We start from the raw sequence: 24,471 nt of genomic DNA, 5'->3' as shown, positions 1-24,471 counted from the left end.
CCTATTTCCAATACAGAAGAGAAAAGGCACTGCAAGGAGAAAAAAAAGTATTTGGAGAGAAAGTCGCTAGCTCTAACTATTAAAGTGTGGGATAGCATTCTTATAACTTCGAGAGATACACAATTTAATATAAATGTAATGACGTCAGATCCAACGTACATGCTAGAATATTGGTGAGGCGAAGCTTTTGTGACATCGGTAGGTTATTTATCTTCGATAGAACAGTTAATCTTCTGCACCTCATTTGACAGCATAGTGATTACTGCGCCCAGCCTAGCACGACAGCAGCGACGTATACTGTTGTCCAGGATCGGCCGACGTTCGCCATTAAACGGATACGGAAAGTTGGCTTATAATGCTATCGCATTAATATACGGCGTTGTTCAACATATAAAGCTAGTGCAACGGGAGCAAAGACACCTGCGTATAGTAGTGCGCAATGTAGCAGATGCCTTTCTCAGTATTTCTCAGTATGAGATGAAGGACCGTCGCCCTTGGCAAAATTCTTTTCGCCTTCCTTTAAGCGAAGGCGGGGACGAATTCCGCACTCGCCGTGAATCGAAAGTTAATGGGATTGGAACTCGAGGCAGCTGACGAAGCAGAAAACCCTATCAGTGACATTGACAGGAAGACAAACGGGTCTGCAAAAAAAAAAAAAGTGTATTCCCTGTATAGCGTTTTTTTTTTTTTTTCAGAAGACATACTCAAGAAAGAAAGTAGGAAACCACAACACAAACAATCCACGCCGAATAAAGATGACAAAATGCAGACTAGACAAATGATGCGTGTAAATACAGTAAGCAGACAGTGTATCTAGCAGCGACGTCATATTGTACCTCCAAATCCCGTATCACTCTTTGTGAAGGCAGAAAGAAATGAAAAAGAAAAGTAACAGCATGGCAGCTTCTATCGAGACTCTAACGGGAGTAAAGAAAACGTGGTATAGAAGAATATAAAGAATGAGTAGTTTATTTTGGTATGGCACCTCGTAAGACACCAAATCGGTGTAAGGACGGGAATAAAAAAAAACAAGAAAATACAAGGTTAGCCGATAATGGAGCGCCAGCTCTGGATGAACCTTTTTTGTTCTTCATGTTGTAAGAGCTTTCTTTGTTCTGCTTCTCTAGTGTGTGTCTCAGTACAGTGCCTGGCTTTCCCTTACCCCATATTCTCAGGTTAATCTCGTTCTACGCGTGATATGTTTCCTGACGATCGAGCAATCTCTGCTCGGCGTTTGTACCTTCTGGTGTCTGTTAAGTAAAAGCGATCCCAGTCAGGCAGAGGCGGCGTTTAGATTGTCCTTCACTTCCTTTCTCTGGTACAACAAAGAATAAAGATCCGAGGGTAACAGGCTCGGCTCGTTTGTCTGGTTTCGTCCAAGCTTCGTTGTCTCGTTAGGTTAGAGCTTCCCGATGCGTTCACGTGACACGTGCCCTGACTTCCTTTCTCTTAAGGCAAAGGAAACGGAAGTAAACGAGTTCTTCGTAACTAGAGGGCGGGATCAGAAGAGAAAAAAATGGTTACCAGTCCGAGAAACCAAAATAATCGCAGAATAATTGAAGTACTGGAAGCAAAGAAGCACAATGTCGCGGCCGAAGTTGCCATTTATTGAACCAATTTTTTTGCTTAACGGAGACAAGCATTCCACCCTCTTTCGAGAAGGAACATATATGAGGGAAGGAAGGAATGCTAGAACAAAGGACGAGTTCATGGTTTCGTTAAAATTCTAGCAACAAGTACATGTCAGGATGCTTTATTATCGGCGTTACTGCGTGTTGCAAGTCCAATAATGCTCAGGGACGGTGTTGCGAGAAGTTCTTGCCAGTTCTGTTTATTCTTCATGGGCTTTCAAGTAGGTTCAGAGCAGATTAGACATATTTCGTTTTCGCAGATATCTATGATGCTTCGGGGCGGTGGGTACTTCATGATTGGAGCTGTTACGATTATAGTCATAGCACAGCGTCCGCTTCAAGCGTTTGTTATAATGACATGAATAATTCATATATGACCAGTTGATCTATTCTCTACTGCTACCTCTCCCCCATTTTTTTAAAGCTTCTTTCATTATTATTTCCCTCTTGGTTTTCCTAACTCGTAATAGTTGGTACAGGCTGCTTGCAAGTTGCAACGCGACCGAGATGCCGTCCCTGCTTGCGTAGGGCCACACAACGTTTACCACACTTTTCCTCTTGGCCTCTTGTGGGAAAGAAGCAGCGTACGTGTCTTTTGCGGGAGAAACCCGCTTTTACAAACTGTTTAACGCACATTAAACAGCATATAATGAAAGAACCCACATTACACTTTATATGTGGAACTAAGAACTTTACCGTGGCGGTGGTCCTAAGTGATAATATTAGTGCCTCCTACCCCGCACGACGAGGCGGCGGGGACTGGACTGCGATCAGTCATAGACTACTACTTACTTCCACTAGCTCTGTCGACAGGTAACGGGCCTCACACTTCACGCCTGAGCGTTCGCGAATGTCTGGAAGAAGGTAGAGAGACCTGGCTTTTGTGAGCTGCCAAGGTGATCGAACAGGTTTCATCCTGCACAAAGGCAACGCAGCGTTGCATTATATCCGTGCAATAAGGGCAAATTTCGGTGGACGACAAAGGATTTGGGGATACGTTTTTGTACGTTCATTATTTATGGTGAGTCTTTCGGCGTGCCTTTCCAGTTCGGGTCACGTGCATTAGCGAAGTATCAAAGAGCAGTATCCTTTTATCTTTCAGTCTTCGTTTAAACATGTATCCTTCTTTTGTCTCGCGTATGAGTGTAAAGAGCCTTTGGATGTCGATCTGTCCCCACATCTCAAGTATGAACGAGATCATAAAGGAGAATGTGCGCATTATTGCAAGGCGTACCTCTATCCATGAAACTGATACTTCCAACCTTTACTTTTCGTAACAGAAATGTGCATTTCGCTTACCTTTATCTCTGCTGCCCACGTGGGCGTGGAAGAACTGTGGAGTATTCTTTTACAGGTTTTATATTTAAAAGAAAAACATTAAATTCTTTGGTGTTACGTGCCAAAACCACAATCCGATTGTCAGTCGCACGCCATAGTAGGGGGACTCCGGATTAATTTTCACCACCAGGGGAGGGGTTGTTTAAATTGCACCGAATGCATTGTACGCAGGCCTTTCTGCATTTGGCACCCATCGAAATGCGGGCACCCAGGCGGGAGTTTGATCCCGCGACGTGGTAATTAGCAGTGCCACACCATACCCACTAGGAAACGGTGGGAGAACAGGTATATTTTCGTCAAGCCTTTAAAGCGCTCAGTGCGCATTTTCCCTGTCTAACACTCAGGCTTGGTGGCTTGGTTACTTTCACAAGCCACCTCCACAAGCCTGGGAACTATTATAATCACGGTTTCATTTCCCCCCCCCCCTCCTTTCTTATTTTTCTTTTTGCAGATTTTTTCAGCCCCAACATTCACACTCCCCCAACCTTCGAGGCAAAAGGTTCAGAAATATTGCCTATTTCTGGACAGGTGCCTCACCCACTGATGCCAGAACCGGTTGGAGGGAAAAATGGGCAGGGATCATCTGTCTTTTCTTCGCTGTCTGACTCGACAATCATGAGATGAGACGCGCAAGCGAAACCAAGTTCTGCTTCTAAAATAGCGTGCACTTAGATTAACGCGAAGTATCAGATAAGTTCATGTATTCGAAAATGAAGCCATCCTGAAATAAACTAACCGAAGAAATACGTTTTTTAGCTCAGAGATAAACTGATTTTAGCCCGCCTCATTCGAAAGGATACCTGCGGAGCGCAACACAAATAAGAAGGTGATGCTCAGCTGTAATTAACTTCATCAAGTTAGTGGAGTGAGCCATCGTCTAGAAGGAGTGTATGCTTTCTTTCTTCGTTTTTCTTTCGTTTTCGTTTGCTCCTCAGTGTGGAAAAGCTTGAGCTTTATTTTGCAGTGCTCTGCACATAATTACAGCAGCACAATGTGGTGTTAGAGATGTGAATTGAAAGGTCGGGAATAATGAACGAGGCAAAGATAGAGGGGAAATATTATAGCGAAGGCTGGATTCCCAGAAAAATACGCTTCCCTTGTTTTGTTTTGTTTTTACGCTTCTCCTGCATGATATCAAAGCATCTTTCTCTCGCTCCTTGATGATTTAACGCATACGTCTATGACCGCTGTTGCTCGGCGAGATCTGATATCATCGAATCAGACGACTGCTCCCACAAGCTAGCAGGAACAAATGGCGATGGCAATGGAAACTTTTTTTTTTCGCTCGCTGTACTACATGTGAGAGCAAACTAATTTTTTTCTTTCTTGTGCTCGATGACAAACGATTCCAAAGGCATCGGATTGATCGCGAACTTTCAGTAAAATAAACATTAGTGAGCGATAAGACTACTGGAGCTAACTCTTCGGACACAACGGAAAATCGCAGCAGCAATAAATACATTACTCACTGTCGCACAGTTTGAATCGTTTCGAAGCATCGTTGAGCTCAAAATTTGCATACTGCTCTCTCCTGACGCGGGGAACGCAATGAGGCCGCCGCTGTTAAGAGGGAGAACCTGTCTGTAGTCCAACGATGACTCGAAATTGTAAATATTCCCGGCCAAGCCCTGTGCGCATGCAGTCATTCATTGATAATGCGGCTTTAAAGAACTGGTGAATTACTCTTATAACGTGTTTGAGGCCGAGCAATCGCAACAATTTAATTTTTTGTGTGTGTGTTTTTGATACGAAATTAGCTTTCGGAACCCCGGCTAGCTAAGAGCACACTACGAGATGAGCCCGCTCACAGAGACAGGAAGCGTTGGCCCGTAGTACAGCCGGATTTCAGCACTGATATTGCCGATTTCAAGTGATTATTTTTATGCACCAGTGCTTGATTTTGTACATAACTTCTTCCCCATCTTTGAAGTTGTTAGTTCAATATAGTTAAATCTTGTTCACTGCGCATCCGACCTGTTTTCTTTTTGTTAATATCTTTGTACGATACTCTCAGGTTAAAGCCACCATCGAAGTCAGTAGAAATAAACCACTAAGCAAATAGACATTGTACGACATATATATGGAACTAAGGATCATTATCAAATGGAGCACTGACAGTTCCCCATTTGATGGGGCACTGTCATTGAAAAATGGCATTTTATATTCAGGCTGTTTTTGTTCATATTCTTGAACACTGGCTCTTACCAGCTAGGTTGCAATGGCCAACAGGCCATTACACGCAAACATACAATGTCGAGAGTACAAACTACGCGGTCTTCTTCCTCATTTCTTCATTCCAGCTCCAATAGACACTCGAGTGAAGTTTGTCGTGATGTCATTTGTTCAGCGGCTTTTTCGTCTTTCCGCGCATCTGCAGCGAATAATATCTGCGGACATATTGCAAGACCCGCCACAGAAAAATTACAAAACCACGTGAACTGGTCGCATCGATAATTCTACGGTGCACCTGGCCTCTTAATGAGCCACAAGGCCTAACTAGGTTAAACAAGATGTATATTCGAAGGAGTGTGTATTCCTCTGAACGTTCAATAAACTCCGATTGGATGACAGCGCTAATTCTTTTTCAATCTCTCCTTTCGGCTGCAGCTGAAATAACAGTTGCAAACTAAGAGAACTTGTTAACAATAGGAGTCATGCCTTCTTATATTTCTACAGAAAGAGGACAAAGAATCTTTAGTGTAAGAAAAGAAGAAGTTAGATTTGCCCGCGCGAAACTGGTTAATGCTTTCATCGCAGAGAGAGAAGGCGAAAATGGCTGCAGAACTCAAGGAAGAACGCTGCGAGAGCTCTGACAAGCCACGCTCCACACCTGCGGGCGTTGACTGTGGTACGGCTGTCGTGTTTGGCGCTGGGATGGCAGTCATTGTGATGTTTTTTGTATACGTGAAGCCTCCTGCGAAACGCCTGGACACGACCGACTTCTGCTGCCCTGACGTGCTTCAACGCCTCTTCAGCGCCGCCAACTTTAGCGTCGACCCATGCTACAATATCTTCAGTTACACCTGCTACGCATTTATCGCAACCCGAGACGACGCATCCGAACCGCTCAGTCGTAATACTGGCCCACTTGACGGCTTTCCAGTTACCCAGGCTGGTAAGGCTGTGGCCGCCTATTACCGCGCTTGCGTCCTGTCGCCCGAGTATGGCAGTGTCTCTTTGGGAAGATCGTCGGCAGATGCTGTGATTGGCGTTATTGACCCACCCCGAGCCTCTGCTCTGACTCCTCAAGTCCTGATCGCGTTGATCATCGACCTGTCGCTTCGATTTGGGCTACCCTCTACAGTTCAGTTCGACATCGGTGCATTGGCAGATCATACGTTGTGCCTGAACATCTCACTACCTACCCTCGCCAGCCCGGCGGAAAGCTACTTTCCGAGCCTGAAGGATGACTTGATGGCCGGCGCGCTTGAAAGAGTGAACAAAGCTCTTTCGCTGGCAGTTCAGATGCAAGAAGTTCAGATTTTCCTGAAAGAATTGGAGAAGCTGAAGGCTGGTCCCACCGAAAGGTACAGCATGAACGTCCTCACAAACGTGACTTCCGTCGTTACTGCAAGCTACTGGAAAAAAAATTTGGCCAGTTTCGACGTCACTGACAACACCATTATATTCAGCTTTCCCAAGCAATCGCTGGAAGAGGTTTTTGCATATGTCCTCAGACCGGAGAAGCTTCTACAGGCTCTGGTGTCGACACTTGTGGCTGCATCAGTGAAGCTTGCTTCAAACTTACTTGTCAGGGCGAACACGAGCGTCGCCAAAGCGCGGACATGCCGGCTTCTGGCCGAGAATCTCCATCCACTTTTGCTACTGGACAGGATTGAGCACTTTGCCACGCCTTCTCAAGACGCTGCCATACGAAGTGCGTACAACATTACTGCTGGCGCTGTACTACGTAAAGCCTTCAGCGGAATGGAAGCCGAAGACTTCAACAAGCTCAGGAAAATGCTCGAACACATGCGAATAGTCCTGCCGTCCGACCTAATTCCGGGCGACCTCACCGTTCCAACAATGACGCCGGACTATGCCCACGCAGAATTGGTGGCTCGCGCATATATGACGCGAGTCCAACGGCACTGGACATCCTCCTTGGCCCTCTCCGGGGAATATGCGAGAGCATTCTCAGAGAATCACGTAATGATAACGGGCAACGTCATTTTGGTGCCGACTCTGGTCTACACCCTCATCTCGTTCAGCAAATTCACGGAGCCGCTTGTGTGGATGCCCACAGTGGGTGTCTATCTCGCCGATTCCTTGTGGCAGTTTGTGTTTCAAGGCAACTGGAGCGCCTCGAGTAATGCGACATTGCAGTCGTACAGGGAATGCATCCGAAAGAACAGCCGATCTCTGATCGAGTGGCCATCGGAGCTCCTGTGGCTGAGTGTTCAGACAAGCTATGAAGCGAGCACGGGAGCCCAATGGAACGCCTGGGTTGACACAGGCGCCAGTCTGAATCTGACCCGCGGTGAGATCTTCTACATGACCCTCGTGCACTATTTGTTCTGCCAGGCACCGCACAGCAAATCCTTGACCTTTGGCTCGGATGTGGACCTCTTCATGTCCGCCTTCGAGGACTTCTACAAATCGTTTCGCTGCAAAGCTACAGTCTCCAAAATAACGGGGGCAGTGTGCTCGTTGCATTCGTAATCGTTGCGGCTTTGATGTTTCATATTTTTGCGCTTTGGGTGTCTTATGTTCTTTCTTTTTTATCATGGTGCAATGCACATGTTTAGCCGTCAGACGCATTTTCCTTTCGGCAACCTGATTGAAATATTCTCATAAGGGCAGCTAAAGAAATACTGCAATACAGATTAGGCAATGAAACCAAGAAAACACAGCTGAAATAAACCGAAGAAACTCGCAATAATGTGGTATATTCACCCGTAATACAGTTTTACTAGTAGTTGTAAGGTTAGACACTAGTGTAGTTACGGAAAATGAGACGTATTTGTTTCTTTATGAAAGACATCTTTACACGGTGAAATAAACATTCAGCGCCCTTTAAATACGTCCTCCGAATTTCAGGTGTCTAAGTATAAAAGATGTCCTATTGTTTAATCAAAGCGGCTATTTTCCTCGCCGTCATGTAAGCAAGAGAAGCAGGCTCCAAGGATGCCGCCGCATAGCGTGATATATTTATACAAACCAGTTAAAAATCAACCAACAAAGTAAATTTAGCAACTCCGAGACGCTGGGGCAATTGCCGTTAATATTCCCTTTACTTGTGTAGAGAAAGCGCAGCTTGATATTTATGGGTATTTTGAGTAAGCCTCTAAACGTTCATTTTTCTCAAATAATCTTTATTGTACAAAACCTTTCGTTTCACTTGCTGCTATTTCGTTTACACATCATTAACACCGGATGCGCAATCTGGACGAGAAACAATTCGCCTTTGAAATATTATGCTCATGTGTGGCTGGCACATTACAAGTAAGCGCAACGTCGTTTTTTTTTTTTTGCCGAGTGGTAGTCAAGCTTTTCGTTCCCTTCGAACGCTTATTTGAAATATTATACCATATGGAGACGACGTATTACCAGTTCTGCGTGAATGTTCTGCAGTTGCTTCAGCCTCTCTGCCTTTCGCTTAAATGTGAGCTCAAAAAAAAAAAAAATGTCTGCCTACGGAATTGTAAACGAACATATTCTGTGTGTTTACCTTTGCGTACAAGTCTTTTTCTGAGACAATTAAATAAAATTTCTGTTTTTATGAGCATCAGTTCTTCTATTCGTACCACTGCATATGCAGCGAATTTCCCAATAGCCTTGTTCAAACGACGTCGGCAACGTCATCACCAATTGTTTTGCCGTATGCTTCCTGCAATTCTTAAGCTGTCAATATTTTTTTAATGTATGAGCATTTCTATATGCATATACAAAAGAAACGAATTTAATCTGTCCCTATATATATACAGGGACAGAAAGAACAGGAAGATGATGAGTTGCGCGTTTCAGAAGCGCCTCTGTATGTCGCTCCCTCGGTTGCTGTCTATTGCGCCGTTTGTTCTACTGGACTGGTCTGGTTCGATGCAGCCTTTGCGTGGCTCAAAGTATACCGTAATCCCGAAGTGTTCGGCCCAACGCCATAAACTGCGCGTCGCGTCTCATCGCTCCCTCGTGCGCATAGAGCCGACGTTCCGTTTTCCGGTCGCGTGCGTACGGAGACGGGCGGCACTCCTGAGGCATTTGCGGGGAATGCCTGTCGGTAATTATGCCCGAATAAGAGGGAGGCCTCTAGACGGTCACGGCGCGGAACGGAAAGCGCGCCGAGGCTTAGCCCCGAGCCGTGAGTATCTCTCCATCTCTCGCCTTGCGACTCGGACGCGGGACTTGCAATCGCGCTGCGTTTACGCGCCCATTGCTACACGCCGTCTGAAGGGCTTTGCAGAACTGGCTCAGCATGCCGTGCCATGCTGTGTAGCCAACCGGGCCAGCCAGGAACCTGCGGAGAGGCAGTAAAGGGCAGCATCGAAACGGCAGAGTCACCGAAGCGGAGGGAACGTTCAAGCCCGGTTCTCTGGTAATTAGGTATACACCTCGCCGATAGGCCCCACCGATGATGACATGAGAAATCGTTGCCTCGACTTTCCCCGACTTCGAGATTTTCGCGCGCGTAAAAGCCGCATAAAGCTACGACTCCCCAATCTGTCACGTGTTCGACGTCAACGCTGTTGCACTCCAAGCGCGCCCCGGAGGGTGCTCTAAAGAGCGCATGTTCTCAACGAAGCCGAAGCTTCGCTGATGTAGGAATTCAGGTCCATACTAGCAGTTCTGTACGTAGAAGTTGCCGTGATTTGGAAGCAGGGTTTTGGAAAGCAGGAAGGCAAGAGTTGCGAAAAGACAAATTATGCTTTTATCCGTGAGAACCTTCGTTTATTAACTACTGACGTACAACGCAACTGCGCTGACCCAACGTGGTGACCAACTGCAGAACCGATGCTTCATTTCTTTCACAAGGCGCTACTACATGCTGCACGGCTTTTAAGTGCTCTTAGAGTTCTTCAATATAAGATTAATCTGTGCTTCAATTCCGTAATTTCCAAATGTTAAAGGCTTTTACTGAACCAGTTGAATTTTTCAAAATAAATTGCGTCAGAAGATTCGTCAAGTATGACTAAATTTTTGTAAATGTTTCTACACTACAATTCTTCGAGAAAGCCTCTTTCTTACAGAGGTAATAAAAAAATTATTTCGCCATCCATTCCGCTCTGTGAATGTAGATTACCAGCAAAGCTGTATAGATGGTATAAAGTACAACACAAAGGTACATAAATATTTGGTGTTTATTATGTCACGCAAGTTACTATAGCTTTGTGGTCACTATGGTAGACGGCCAAGAGTTCAATGACGATGACGGACAGGGTCTTGGCGAAGGTCAAGTCCAAACACGAGTGCCTCGTAGACGTATCGGCGTAGCACTTCAGCCCGAACCGTTCGAGCATAAACGAGGGCAGCCTATTGCCACCTGGCTGCGCGACACGCCCACGTTGAAGTCGTCAACGGCGAGGACTCGAGTTTGATCGCCATCGGCCGGATTGAGCAGCCATCCAAAGGTTCATAATTCCTCTACGTCGACGCTTGGAAGAGGCAGGTGGAACGTACACGGTGACAACGACCGTCTCGTCGGCGGTCTTCACGGCACACACGTCGGCACAAAGCACCGCGCTGTCTAGTTCTTGGGTGGTGGACGAAACGCCGCACGGCCCGACCGCGCCGTCTACGTCGTTCCTCAACGCCGCCAGCTCGCCAGTCAACTCGACGAGCGTACGCGACACCGGTGTAGCCGTCAACTTCATAGTCGATGATAGTTCTTGATGATGAGGAGGACTATGACTTCCTCTTGTCAATGAATGGCTCATACCCACTTAAGCAATGAGCGACAACGGAGCCGGCTAAGGAAGGAGACGACGACGACGAACGCGTAAGCATTGGCACGAGCGCGTTCGCGCGGTTCCGCCCAGTGAACTAGTTAGCGGGTTGTTCGCCAACGAAGGAAATCTGCTAGCCATATACAACTTCGCTGTAGATGTTTGAGGCGATGCAGCGTATAACGCAGTCATCTATGTTCAACAAATGACCTTTGAATGCTTTGATGTATTTTTTTTTGCGCCTCAGTGTAACGGCGAATTCGGTAAGACAAGGAAGTGTGCTCTGCTATGGAATATATTTCATCTTTCTCTTCCCTATCCTCGCAGTCATTAATAAATGCGCGGACTGAAAGCGCTGCTCTGCGAATTCCGCAATACAACCACCATGCGTACAGTGCCAGAACGCCTGCCAGCCGATAAATAGCGGTTCGCTTTGCGCTCGCTCCAGTGAACAGGAATTGAATTCCACATTACGCGAAACGGCAACAGCCTGCCGCTATGCGTCTTCTTCCAGTAAAGCCTAATGCGTTGTGCTCGCTCGAAGGCGCTCATAAATTACGCTGCAGTCATAATGCGCCCGACGTCTGGAACAAACGCCAGCCTCTCGAGAGGGGTTTAACTACACGAGGTTCGGTGGTCGTTGAAGAGTTTCGAAATGGAAGTATCGGTGAGCATGGGTCGAGAGCCGAGTGGTGCGGAGAACAAGCTTCAAGTAATCAATCACGTGACGGCATGTCGCAACCGCTCACACGCGCGGACGTTCATTCGCCCTCTGAAATGAGCGGCGGAATCGGTCGTTCTATGGATGAGTGAATGCGGTGGTTCGAAGGCGCGTTTTCTTTCTTTTTGTTAAGGAAAGAGGAAGTGGCAAGGATTAAATCGGCAGAAAGCCAGAGAAGCTTGCCTCAGTTAACTGGAAAAGGGGACGGCGATAGGAAAGGAGCGATGAAGTGATGAGGCATGATGGGGAAGAGAAATGCGTGCAGCTTTCTTGTTTTTACTTGCTTAAAAGCCTCAGTGCAAAGCTTTCGGTGCCGCAATGAGGAGGGATTGTGAAATGAGGCGTAATCATAATGACGCCAAACGCTGAACAACAAGGAATAAAGCAGGTAACAGCGTCTTTGCGAGGCGGAAACTAGACAAAGTAGCTATGTCATTGAAGCCTAAGGAAACAGAGATAAACACTAACATCACTCAAACCTGCCTGTCCGCATAAAGGAAGTTCAATAATATCGCATAGGAAAAAAAACAGGAATGAAATATGGCGAATCGGTCAACATGATTCTCATTGTGTCCAACGTAACTCTTGCCAGAATTTCAGCATACCCAAGTGCCACGTAGCTGAACAGAACTACGGTAATGTTGCTTGCCGTCGTGTGGAGCAAGCAAATATATTTTTTATTTTACCTAATTAAATAATTAGTTATTATTTATTAATAAACTTCCTAAATAATACATTCTGAGCAAAAGTGCCAATGAAAAAATTGTAAGCCATTCTTAAAAGTTCCCCGACCCAGCTTTCTGTTGCTCAACAAATCCTACAAAAAATTTTTTTCTAAGCCTGTAAAAAAGCACGTGCAATACAGAAAAATGCGCCGCGAATATGTGGCAAAGAATATTTGCGAATTTAATTAATTAGTAATATCTGATTATGTATTTAGGCGAATAGAAAAAATATTTTGACCTGCTCCAAGCTACGGCAAGCAACATTACCTTCGTTTTGTTCAGATACGGGGCACCTGAATAGGTTTAAATTTTGGCACAAGTTATGTGGGACACCCATTACATATAGACAAGCAAGCAATGCTGCATCATTAGTAATTCAGTGAGCCCGGTCTATCCTCATGTACAAGGCCTCCAAGGTATCTGTAGCGGATGAACTGCATGTCTCTTAAGCAGCTTTTGAAATTTACAAAACACGGCGATGGCAGTACTCAACATGAGTGCAGAAGAGAAGGATAATGCGGCTCGGTATATTGTAACGGTATAGAGCCTATGTCAGACATCACGAACGTATGTATTACAAAAAATCCTAGATGAAAGGGTGCGATAGTGGACCTAAATAATTCCGTTTCATGCTTGGGAAGTCTGTTAGAGATCTTATCTTCGGCAGAAGACAAAGAGAGGTGAATTACAGATAACCCCAGAAGCAGGTGTTTGTATTTATTTATTTTTATATATTAATTTTTTTTCAGGTGAACCGTCTCGTTTACGAACAATGACCGCAGCTGGAACTAATTTCACGAGACTAATAGCAGTACAACCATGTGGACTTAATAATTCATTCACTGACTCACTGATTCGTTACCTTACGTCACACGTACAAAAAAGAATTCCTTTCTGATTTAGGACCATTAGCGAAGAGTCGGCGATGTTTGCTACTTCTTAACGTGGCAAACGAATATCGTGACAATATGAGAGAAAAACAATTTGGGCGACTATCTTTATTTCTGAACAAAACTGGCCTATACCACAGAATTTGCGCCTACTGATTGTCAACGGAACAATGAAAGTTGTCACAAAAAGGTCTGCAAGCATATGAGAATAAAACGTGTGTTACTCAAGGGAGAATGGTACATTTCGAGAGCATGGATCAGAAGGCAGGCAACTATTTTCGCAGCAGAGAAACGTGACGCAGCGCCATCACCGACCACATCTCCTAAATCAAGGAGGATGTAAAAAAAGAAGTTTATCTAAACCGGACGGAGCGTCACCACGTTCCCGTCCCGACTTTGGCGTCGCCTACGGTTTCTGCCGGAGGAGTTCCCCGCGTGGGATCTCCAACGGCTTGAAACTTCTCAGGACTTCAATAAAGTTCTTGACTGACTGACTGACCCACTGACTCCAAACACTCTTGGGTGACAGCCCGTGCATCTAAAAGGGTTTTTTTATCGTTCGACGACAAACGTCCCCCTCCAAGCACGAAAGTGGCAGAGAACCAAGACAAGGCTATCCGAAAGAAAGAGCGAAAGAAATCAATTCAGTCAATAAAAAGGAATGGTGCGCTTGAAGCCATATACTTGTTTAGTGAGAATATTTTGGCAGGGTTTGACCTTTTGTTGCGTAATTACGCAGCTACCAAGAGGCACATATGCAGGGGTAGCACAAATGGCTATACGTACACACCTGTTCGCTACATGTACGTTGTCCTGTGTTGAGCGATGTCGGACAATGACTTGGTTTCCTTGAAACACAAGTCTGCGGGAGACCTCGAGAAAAAAACTGCTTCTGCAATAAAAATAAATAGCCTCCAAGAATAACGCATCGATTGCGTCAATTCATTTGTGCTGTCTTTCCGAACGCTGCCGGTCAATTATGGAAGCACGACCTCCTTCGTCTTCATCAGTAAGCCTCTCCTCTGACAGCAGGCCGTCCCCCGGGGAACTTCGCAAAAAATATCTCCTCGCTGGCCGTTCGGTATTTGTTCCGGAGCGCCCACGGCGAGCCAGACGTGTCACCGGTGAGCTCGGTCTATAGCTACAGATGGTCCCTCGGCTCGCCGTGGATAATCAACAAGCTCGAGCCTCCCAAAGTAATGGCCCGCCCCGTATTTCTCTGGGTATAAAGCTTCACATTCGACGATTTCGCACGACTTCGATGGATAGACTTTATCTTCAGCAGTGCACAAAGCACGCGTTCGGGGATGATGCGCACACAATGGACAGTGAAGTGGCTGCAGCCGCTTTCTGGAGGGGATGAGCGCTACGAGACAGAGAAGTTTCATATTTGAAACTGCGTAAACAGGACGAAAGACTGAGCAAGCGTAAGCGTTGACCAGCTCACCCAACTGTCAAATTTGCTGCTAGACAGCGACACAAGGGTTACAGTGCTGCCGAAATCCTAAGCCTCGGATTGGCATAATTGAGAAGGGTAGGAAGGCCATGGGTAGGCCATGGGTAGGAATACGACGCGTCAGATTTATAAAAAAGGACATGACTATACACCACTGTCGAGAACAATTTACTCTTTGATCTACGATAACAGAAACTTCCTGTTGACACGACGTTATTTTGAAACGAAACGACTTTCCTAATCAGCACAATTTCTATACGCTTAAAGGTTGACACGTCAAAAGAATAGTGTGCGAATAAGTATGAGGTGCTTTTCATGTTTGATAAGTGGGACCAAAAATTTTAACTAACGGGGTAATGTATACGACTCAGATGGACGTTCTGGTTGCGCCTCGAAGACGCAATCGAAAGGGCGAGCTCCAAGGAGTGGGCATATGAAAAGCATGAATACAAGGACAGGCGATTTGATTAAAATTATTGTGACTAAATTACTATATAGACGCCATTTAATCTCAATACAAGCTGCAAAATTTTGTTATTTTGGGCGTGTACATATTCATTTCATTGTGCAAGGTGCTTTTTTAGGAATACAGTCATCAGTTATATGACCTTAGTGCATGAGTATTCTTAATATATGATACGATTTCGTCAACGGATATTAGGTTTAGAATTTCAGAATGTCAGCATTTTTTTAATAATGCCATAGCGTGGCGCTCAAGCTTGTGTGTGCGACAAGTGTAGGTTTTGCAAACATTGTCGGGACATTGCGCCGGCAAGACAGGGTAACAACGCCACTTTAAGGGGCGTTGTTTAAAGCACCTTTACGGCAAACCATTTGAAGAATTAAATCAGGCGTGGTCTTGTTATATGTCATATGCTCGCACACGAGTTCCTTCTTAGCCATTCCCAACAGGCAGCAAAGTGTTTTTCAGCGCCATACATTCTTGGAATACCAATGTACGCTGCGTCTCTCAGGTAGGTAGCGAGCTCGCGCATGCCACTCCTCAAGCTCACGGTTATGTTTGCCTCTTCGGCTCGTAATTAATGCGCTGGCGATAGATAATAGCCAACAATTTCTCACAGCAAAGTTTGAATTAACGACACCAACTGGCGTTGCTTTCTAACGCGCAGTTAAGACAAATGTCATCTCAACGCGTTCGGAACACGAAAGTAATGTATCTTTTCCGAAGCAAACGTGAGTAACTCATTTCTTATAAATGGCGGCAGTTTGTTCGTTTCGCAAACACGACAGAACGTGCCCTCTTTGTACACCGGTGTCACACGGCCACTTCGGCCGCGCTCGAGCTCAATCCAGATCTAAATTCTCGACCGCGATTGGCTTTCTCCCGCACCTTGCAGAAAGGACCCAATCGCGACCGAGAACTTCGATCCGGAAGAGGTTCTATCGCTTTCGAATGTGCGCCTTGTGACACCTGTATAACCTTCCGAAGCCCCCCTATCATTAATTGATGATGCTGTCAAGAAAAGTGCCAGTCCGACATGAACTGAACACGTTACCACGTGTATTATGAACTTAGATATCTATTTTTTCAGTCTGAATAAATGTTGCAAGCACTCCGGAACTTCGTTGTGCGAATGTTTGTCGCACTTGAATGAAGAAACAAAGTCGGGAAACGAGCTGATCAGTGCGTTTGCTTCCTTGACGAAATTCGCCGACTCTTTCGAGGGTAGACCACTGCAGTAGTTGTGCTGCACGTACATAGCGTAAAAAAGCTGACTGAACGTCAGGTTTCTCGAGCCGTCGACGCGGACGTGCCAGTCGTCCTCGCGAGTCGCCTCTACAACAGTCTCCAGACTGAGCCATTGCGAGATTGAGAGAGCCGCGTGGGTCGAAGATATCACCTTGACCTTATCCTTGATGCAGTCACTATAGACGCGCAGCAGCGTCTTGGTTCCACGACTCCAGTTTCCAGTTAGAACAGCTTCCCAAATCGCGTTTGCTATTCGCACTCCGATGGTGGGCATCAAGAGCAACTCTTCCGTCGTGTTCATGGCCGCCAGTGACGCGTAGACGCTGCTTGGTATGACCAGTGTCTCCGCCGTAGAACGAATGGTTGCGCTGTTCAGTTCACCCGTAAAGTCGCGGTTCACACCTACGATGCGCGCCTGGTGGCGGCGTACATCGAACATGTACGCACGAGCGCTCAGGTAAGCGCGTGCGAAGTCTTCCGTCAGTGCGGGAACGGGCAGCTCGGCGGGCGCAACGTGTGAAGGAAACAGCAGGTGCATCCGGACCAGTTTCCTCGTCAAATTGTCTCGGTCGCTCTTTGCCATTGTGAAGCTCACTATGCGCAGCACTCTCCTTAAGACGTGCCAGTAGACGCCTTCTATAGCGCTGTTCAGTTCTCGCGGGTGGGAACGGCCGGCAACTCTCAGCACCCAGAGTGGCCGCAGGTCTTTCGCGACGGACTCGCAAAACGCCTTCGTCTTCTGTTCGTCCTTGTGGCCAGTCGCGGTGATCCTCGACGCGAGGTGGATCGAGGCTCCCAGCAGAGCGAGTGTAACGCTGTTTGGCTCAGCTCCAGGCTCGACCCACTCGCTGATGTGTTTCCTCAGCATGTGGAGTGGTACACCGACTACAGTGTAGATCTTGTCTGAGGGAAAAAAGCTATCGGTAATGTTCTTCCATCGAGCCGGAGTAATAATGCTCTGCACTGCATGCTGGAGGTCTTGTAAAGTGCTTGTTTCCACCTGATACGCGTTTGCTCGCTCCAGAGCATTAAAGAACACGTCAGCAGCCTCAAGTGGTACGTTCGTTGAAAGTGCCTTGTTAATGGTGGAAAGTGCGTCGACCTTCACAGCTTGAAATGTGTCCGGAGTCCGTATCAGTGAAACAGTGGCGAGTGACAGAAATGTGATGCTCAAGTAGGCAGAAATGTCTGAACCTGCCGTCTCGACACGTATGTTCAGCAACGAGGGCAAGTCGTACTTAAGCGACAGTTCGAACACTAATCGAACCAAACAATCGGCTGGCATGAAGGCTTTGGCTTTGGCGACGTCCAAGATGGCCCTGGCAGCCATGTAGCCGCAGGGTTCCTTGGCATAGGAGTGTTCGAAACACCTCTTGTAGTAAGCTGCGATGGACTTGCCTGCTGTTGTGACGGGGTTCCCGGTAATGGGATCTTTGAGCGACGCTACCGTAGAAGACTGGACTATGCCGCCTCTGTGAAGGACCCCCAACCCTCGACCAGCGCAGGCGTAGTCGAGAACATTCTTGCAAGGGTCGCGGTGGAAGTCGACCTCCTCGTAGACCTTCTCCAGAACGTGCGGGCAGCAGAATGTGGGCGAACTCTTCTCGGGGCGCCTGTTGACGGGCAGCATTTTGCCGAATAAGAAGACGAGGAACACGATGATTAGCATCGTACCTGTGAGGCTGATTGCACCATAGAGAAGCACCCAGGGTGCTCGACGGTGCGTGTTGAAGGAACTCGTTCGAAACACTTGCACGGTGCTGCTCATGGCGTGTTTGCTTTTCAATGCCTAAAGCTGCACGATGACTCAGGGGCCTCGAAAGATGTTGATGCTGATTCGCTTCCAACATGGCACAGAGGTCACGAGGCTTGTTCGCGCTCTTGCTCTTTAAACAATGGCGCTTTCCCACTACAGAGGATCGACCAAGACTCCGGCGTTTCAAAAAAGAGGAGCGGTATTACAAATTCAAACAGAAAGTAAGAGATTGTAATGTGTAAATAGCACAAATAAGGTTGATGCATGGATTGATTTTAGCGGGACTGATATTTTTTATAAAAGAGGTATGAGTGTTCTTCTTCCCGAATAATTGAGCTGGATCCCGATGGGGGATGAATCTGAGATCAAGCAGTTTAAAATTACTTTTGAATACATAACATGCTAACGAACTTAAAACGGTGTATCAAATGTGGGTGCACTCCTGGTACAGGTACCGCGTGCATTATAGGGCAACGACAATGTTCGCACCAACGATGCTGTCGCATTGCGAATGACATCAGATGACAATACCTAGGAAAACCTAACCTTAGAATCTGTACAAGATTAACATTCATGCCATAGGATGTCGCTTTGTAAAGATAGACCAGCTTTTGCAACGGCGTCTGTTGTCTTCAGCTTAATTTCTTTCCTTTACTCATACCCCTAGAGTTTCAGTACATCTTAACGCGATAGCGTTAAGGGCCCTGTGTCGCAGGAAATCCGGTGTCAGCGTCGGCATCCAGCGTCGGAGGTCGCTTTGGCGAAAATAAAACTAACCAAATTCTGAACCACGCAAACCGAACCACTCTTCTACCACCAAAGTTGCTCATTCCGAGGAATAACTTCTTTACGAAGTTATTTTGAGAATGGCAGCCCATAAACTAATGTAATAAAGAAAACACTGACAGCGCATATCCTTTATGTTAACTCTTCTCAGACTGAAACATTAAAAGTCCGAAACAATAACAGGTGATTAACCCTTGCAAGTGGCCACGTTTCTAGCAAGAAGCTTGCCTTTGTACACAGTAAGCCTTATGGTTATATAAGCTGCGGTTGCCGGCAAGCTCGAAAAGTAGTAAGGGGTATTTGAATGCTATGGCGTTCCACTTTTAAAGGCGAAACTTAAACGTCCTCAAAATTTTTCGTAGCTCTAATAGGCAAATAATAATAATAAAGCTGGTAACGTTCATTGGGGCACAAAGTGAAGCATAACACTTTGCATTCGTATGCAAGGCTGTGTCATTTGCACCTGCAAGATGGTCGCACAATTCAGGCGCCATCTTTCATGTGCATCCCTCTCCGGACGTTAACCACAATCACAGCGGTACATTATTCATCGCTCACAAAAATAGTATTTCTACGAAGACCTCATTTTTCATCTTACCTGTGCAGAACAGGCGTTTCGCGATGATGATGATAATCTTAAAGGGTCTAATCTCTTCTTGTGAAGCTTGCCTCACTTTCTTACACTTTATAAATCTCGTAAATAGTTTGGTGTGGATTTTTGTTTCCTTATTTGTCGGCTCAATACGTATTGCTCCAATTGAAGGAAGACGTACTGGACCATGTCACCACAGATAGAAAATGCATACTCGTACTGGACCTTAAAGAAGCATTTAACAACGTAGATCCTGAGACCATGCTAAAGAACTTCTCCCTATAAAATTGCGGCCACTGAATCTACAGTTACATTCGAGCGTTCTTAGCGGACCGCATGGTGTGGAGTCTTATCACCTTTTCTCTTCAACGTCGCCATGAAGAACCTCCCAGAGCATCTGTAGAAGATCCCACACATTCGCCAGGCGGGACGGACTATAAGCGGTGGCAGACGCTGTCACCGAATACGCCGAAGAGGGCAGCTTGGAATGCTCCTCAGGAAAATCTGAGCTCCTCGCTCTCAAAAAAAAAATTCAGAGGAAAAAGGACAGGTAGGAAGGCCATTTAAATACACGTACCTCAACCAAAAACATATGCCCAGAGTACAAACACTCCGCATATTAGGTGTTCAAATGCAAGAAAATGGTCGTAACAACCACACTATAAGCGCATCAAAACACACTGCCTACCGCGTTGCTCGCATGATCACTAGAGTCACATTCGCAGACTTGGCATGAATAAATAAGACCTACTAAGCTTGACTGAGACCCTAACCATCAGTTGAGTCATGTACGCTCTGCCTTATCTCAACCTAACATCAACAGAAAACACCCAAATAAACGTATTACAGCAGAAAGCATACAAACAAGATCTCAGCCTTCCTCCAGGCACAGGAACAGTGAAACTGTTCATCCCTGTTTATCCACAACAACTTAGCCTACCTAACTGAAGCACACCGACTTGCACAAATCACACGCCTCAACCTCACTAGAACAGGCAGCCCAATCCTTCGAAGATTGCAATGCCCCTTGACGACATCCAGCAGTCAATAAGCACTCCTCAAGCCCCTACATAGGCAAATAACGATGGCCCCTATTCCGCGTAACATGCACCCGGAATATCACTTGGGTCGGAGAAAAGCAGAAGCCAAAGGAATAGAAAGAAAATACGGCACTCTCGCTCCACTGCTCGCTGGACAGATGAGCCCAAGTAAACGAATGGAGTGGGCGTGGTAATGAGCGTTGCACGACACACATACTTGAAGAATGGATATCCGCCTCCATTCGTACACACGAAGTCGCCGCAGCAGAGGAGGCCGCCCTCGACATCGTGGCATCGAGGCAGTATACGAGGAAATATATATTCTTACAGATTGTCAATCACTATGTAGAGCCTACGCGAACGACCATCTGCACAACGTAGCATGCGATATCCTCAACCACCTCACCGATATACCACGCACCACGTTAATCTGGACACTGGGACACGAAGCCGTTAGCGGAAACCTTCGTGCACACTCGATAGCCCGAGGTCACCGCAACCGGACACTGCGAGAGATGCCTGAAGACCAGATTCCACAAGCACTGCATACTGGCTATGAAATACTGCAGCACTTCCCCCCTTTCGAGAAGAACAATGCCGCCACCACACCCATCCCTCACCAGAGCGGCGCCACGGCCTGGAGGCAATTCCAAACCACCTATTCTCACCCCACGCTCCTCCACGCAATGTACCCCGCCCTTTATCAGCTCCTTTGTAATTTCCCTTCAGAGCGAGCTACCCTACAACATATCAAATTGGCCCGCCAAAAATTCCCTAAAGCTCCCCCAACCAAAACGTAACGCACGAGAAGTGGGAGATGGCTCTGACGAGTTCGGCATGGGAGGATCTGCGAAAGCTCATCGCCGGAGCCAAACTGCTGCCACCACCGCTGGGGCCCTGGACTGAAGGCTCCACCCAACACGGGGATCCAGCCTTCTCCTCTCCGTGCCCAACCAAAATAAAGTTCTCTTTCTCTCGCTCGCTCTCTAGTAGACTAATGCGATTTTAATAGGTAACATCGGGTGGCACACTTATATTTACGAAATGAAAGAGCGAAAGATGCCAACATTATTCGAGAACAGATGTTTCCCATAGAACTTCTATAGAAGATCGCATACCATGAATATACATAGTTTCTTTGTGAAACAAATTATTTTATGCATAATCACAAACTCTCGCCCGCGCAAAAATTGATGTAGTTTGAAACATGCATTGCTGTCTGCGTAGTGCTTTGCAAGCACGCTAATATAAAATTTTGGTCAAGGAGACATTGGGACATAGCGAAATGTAGTAACCAGAAACGTTCTGCTCCCTACCCTCCGACCTGCCAGCCATGTATACTAAATGAGCTTCCAAACACACAAATTTGGTTCAACGTTCCTGCTCTCTTCATATTATCTGAAAAGGGAAGGAAAATGGCGAAATATCGCTTATGCAAATGCAACTATCTCAATGTAGGGTGCCATAAACTCGCGACGGGGCGCAGCTTTTCATATGCAAGCCACTGATTTCGAATTCGCACAAGCGTACCATGCACTCTTGGTGTTCCAAGTCCAGCGGGCCAGTTCCACTAACTATTTTGCAACCGTGTCAGTGGGACGCTGTGTAGTGTTCGGTGCAAGGACGACCGCCGCTAGTCGAGCAACGGACAACCAGCACCGAGCCCGGGAAGGCAATCTCCCTTTGTTTTTGTAAAATGCCTTTGTTGTGTGTTTCCTGACTAATCATACACGAACAAAAATAAAAATAAATGACAGCAGTGGCGAGCGTGGCAATCTCATCTGAAGATGAAGGCGTGAACAAAAGGGGAGCACTGCAGACATAATAACGCGAACTCTAAAACACCCAGTGTAGAAAGTAAACCAACTTAGTACTTAGTTATCTCAATAACAGAAGAAATTAGCACAATGTTACGCGTTATCACAAACAGAGCGAAATCAAGAATGAACTAGGTTTGCTTTCAGATTGTACCATTGCAGCGACATTGCGTTATTACACTGAATAACAGGATACTGGAAGCGCATTTCCTGAGCGCGTTGTTTGCATCTGAAATACGGAACTCAGAAAAAATCCCAACGCCTGACTATCCGCATTCCCTTTGATCAGTCGTATGTTTTCACCCGTATTTTTGCCGTACGTTGTTGGACCTGCCAACATCGCTTCGGTTTGCGTCAGATATTTTCCATCACTCAGACAGAAACTATCCACTGTAGCTAGTCTGAATCTAATGCACTATTCCTCTGAGTTCCCGTACTTCCCGGATAGAACAGGTACTTCCATCAATATATTTTCTCTGGCTCAGCCGTAGGTCTCCAGCACGTCAAAGGCGCAGAAATAAAACAGATTGCGGCAAGGTATGAAGAACGAACCTTCTCTCTTTTAGAATAAGAAGTATTCAAATAACGTAACGTGGAAGTCTTAATGTTGCCCTATCCATAGCGCCTATGGTTCTGCTGGAGATATGATGATCAATATTGCGTGCCGGTTTCAGTGTGCTCGCTGCACAAAACTATGGCGGCTACGTCTAACGTCAGTACGTGCTCTCCGTCAATATACGCCCTTACTTAAATCCGCGGTCACGAGGAAATCGGCGACACGTGTGTGCTGACACTCATATTTCATGAGAATCGACATTAGTACTGCAGAACAATCCACAATTTTTTTTTCGCTAAGGAATCCCAGTAGTTCTTCATGTCTGACTTCAAAGCGACTATGAAAGCGGTGACGATAGCAACTTTCATCAGGCAGCTCAGCCATAACGCAACTAAGGAGGAGTGGCCTAAGTACGCTGCCTTGTGGAATCCCTTACACAAATTCGCGCTCCTGGATTCTTCCATCAGCTTCACGTATAACTATTCTGTGGTCCCTCAACAACGCCACATTCCACCTGAGGGGACCTCAGATCCATCTGAGGTCCCCCCAGCAATTGTTACTTCGGGACCTCCCAATGTGTACTTATACCCATCTTGTAATTCATTACGTCAAAAATAAATTTTTATTTATTTATTTATTTATTTATTTATTTATTTATTTATTTATTTATTTTACTACTTATACCTAACTGAATAAATCCGCGGACATTAGCCGATTCTGGTTCAAATAGGTGCTTTTTACTTCAGCACCAGAGTAAGAATTGCGATATGTAGGTTACTGAGAAAAAAAATCCTACGAAAAAAGAACCAGTCGTGGTCAATCGTACGTAGGCTGAGATGCCAAGCGGGCCGTCGCCTTAGGGAGCAAGCTCCGGCCTGCGCTTTGGTTACTGCTCCAGGCAGTCCTGTAGCACGTTGCAGAAACTGCAAATGTGAATCTGAATTTTGCGATCTACCTCAGTTTTCCTCACAACTGATAATCACCTAAGTAGAAAGGGGCAGGAAGCTTACTACGTGTTCTCAGGTAACAAATTCACGTGTGTTAGCGAGCCCTCCACCTCCATTACAAAACAGCAGCTTGTTTTCGTAAGGAAACCTTACCCGTTTGCCGAACGCGTACTTTAACATCGTTCTTCATCTATTTGGTTTCGATTCTCTGTCTTTTATTTTTAGCATCTGCATGTCCGCTTGTAAGTTTCCATTTAACGAATTAATGTAAGTTGGTAGTTCACATACTACGTCCTGGTTTGGTCTTAGCGCAATGTTCACTCTGACATGGTAAACCGCCAAGCTAGTCTGCAAGCATTATTAATTGATCAGTATGATTGTAGAATAACAAGGAACTGGTGTAGAATAAGTTATAATTAATAAAGTCAGAATGACTCGGCTAGAAGCTGCGCTCACTTTCACGATGTCGCGAAACTTAGAATATTCCCCGCGTGCCGTTCTTCCGCCTTTTCGAACTAAATAAATTCATCACAGCGAGAAGTTCTATACTAAAGCGTGGGTAGTGAGCCTGATAGTATTACGTTCGCTAAAATATTCCATAGCGGGCTTTATTCACTTGAGAATT

At 46.1% G+C, this 24,471-nt stretch overlaps 1 long non-coding RNA gene across 3 annotated transcripts in view; it reads right to left on the bottom strand.

Annotated features, from left to right (window-relative positions):
* Positions 1–24,471, bottom strand: part of LOC135909323 (uncharacterized) — an 87,700-nt gene that overhangs the window by 6,953 nt on the left and 56,276 nt on the right. The window lies entirely within an intron of this gene.

Source organism: Dermacentor albipictus, chromosome 5 (genome assembly GCF_038994185.2).
Source record: "Dermacentor albipictus isolate Rhodes 1998 colony chromosome 5, USDA_Dalb.pri_finalv2, whole genome shotgun sequence".
Taxonomy (NCBI): Eukaryota; Metazoa; Arthropoda; class Arachnida; order Ixodida; family Ixodidae; genus Dermacentor; species Dermacentor albipictus.
This window is presented reverse-complemented; position numbering and strand designations above follow the sequence as displayed.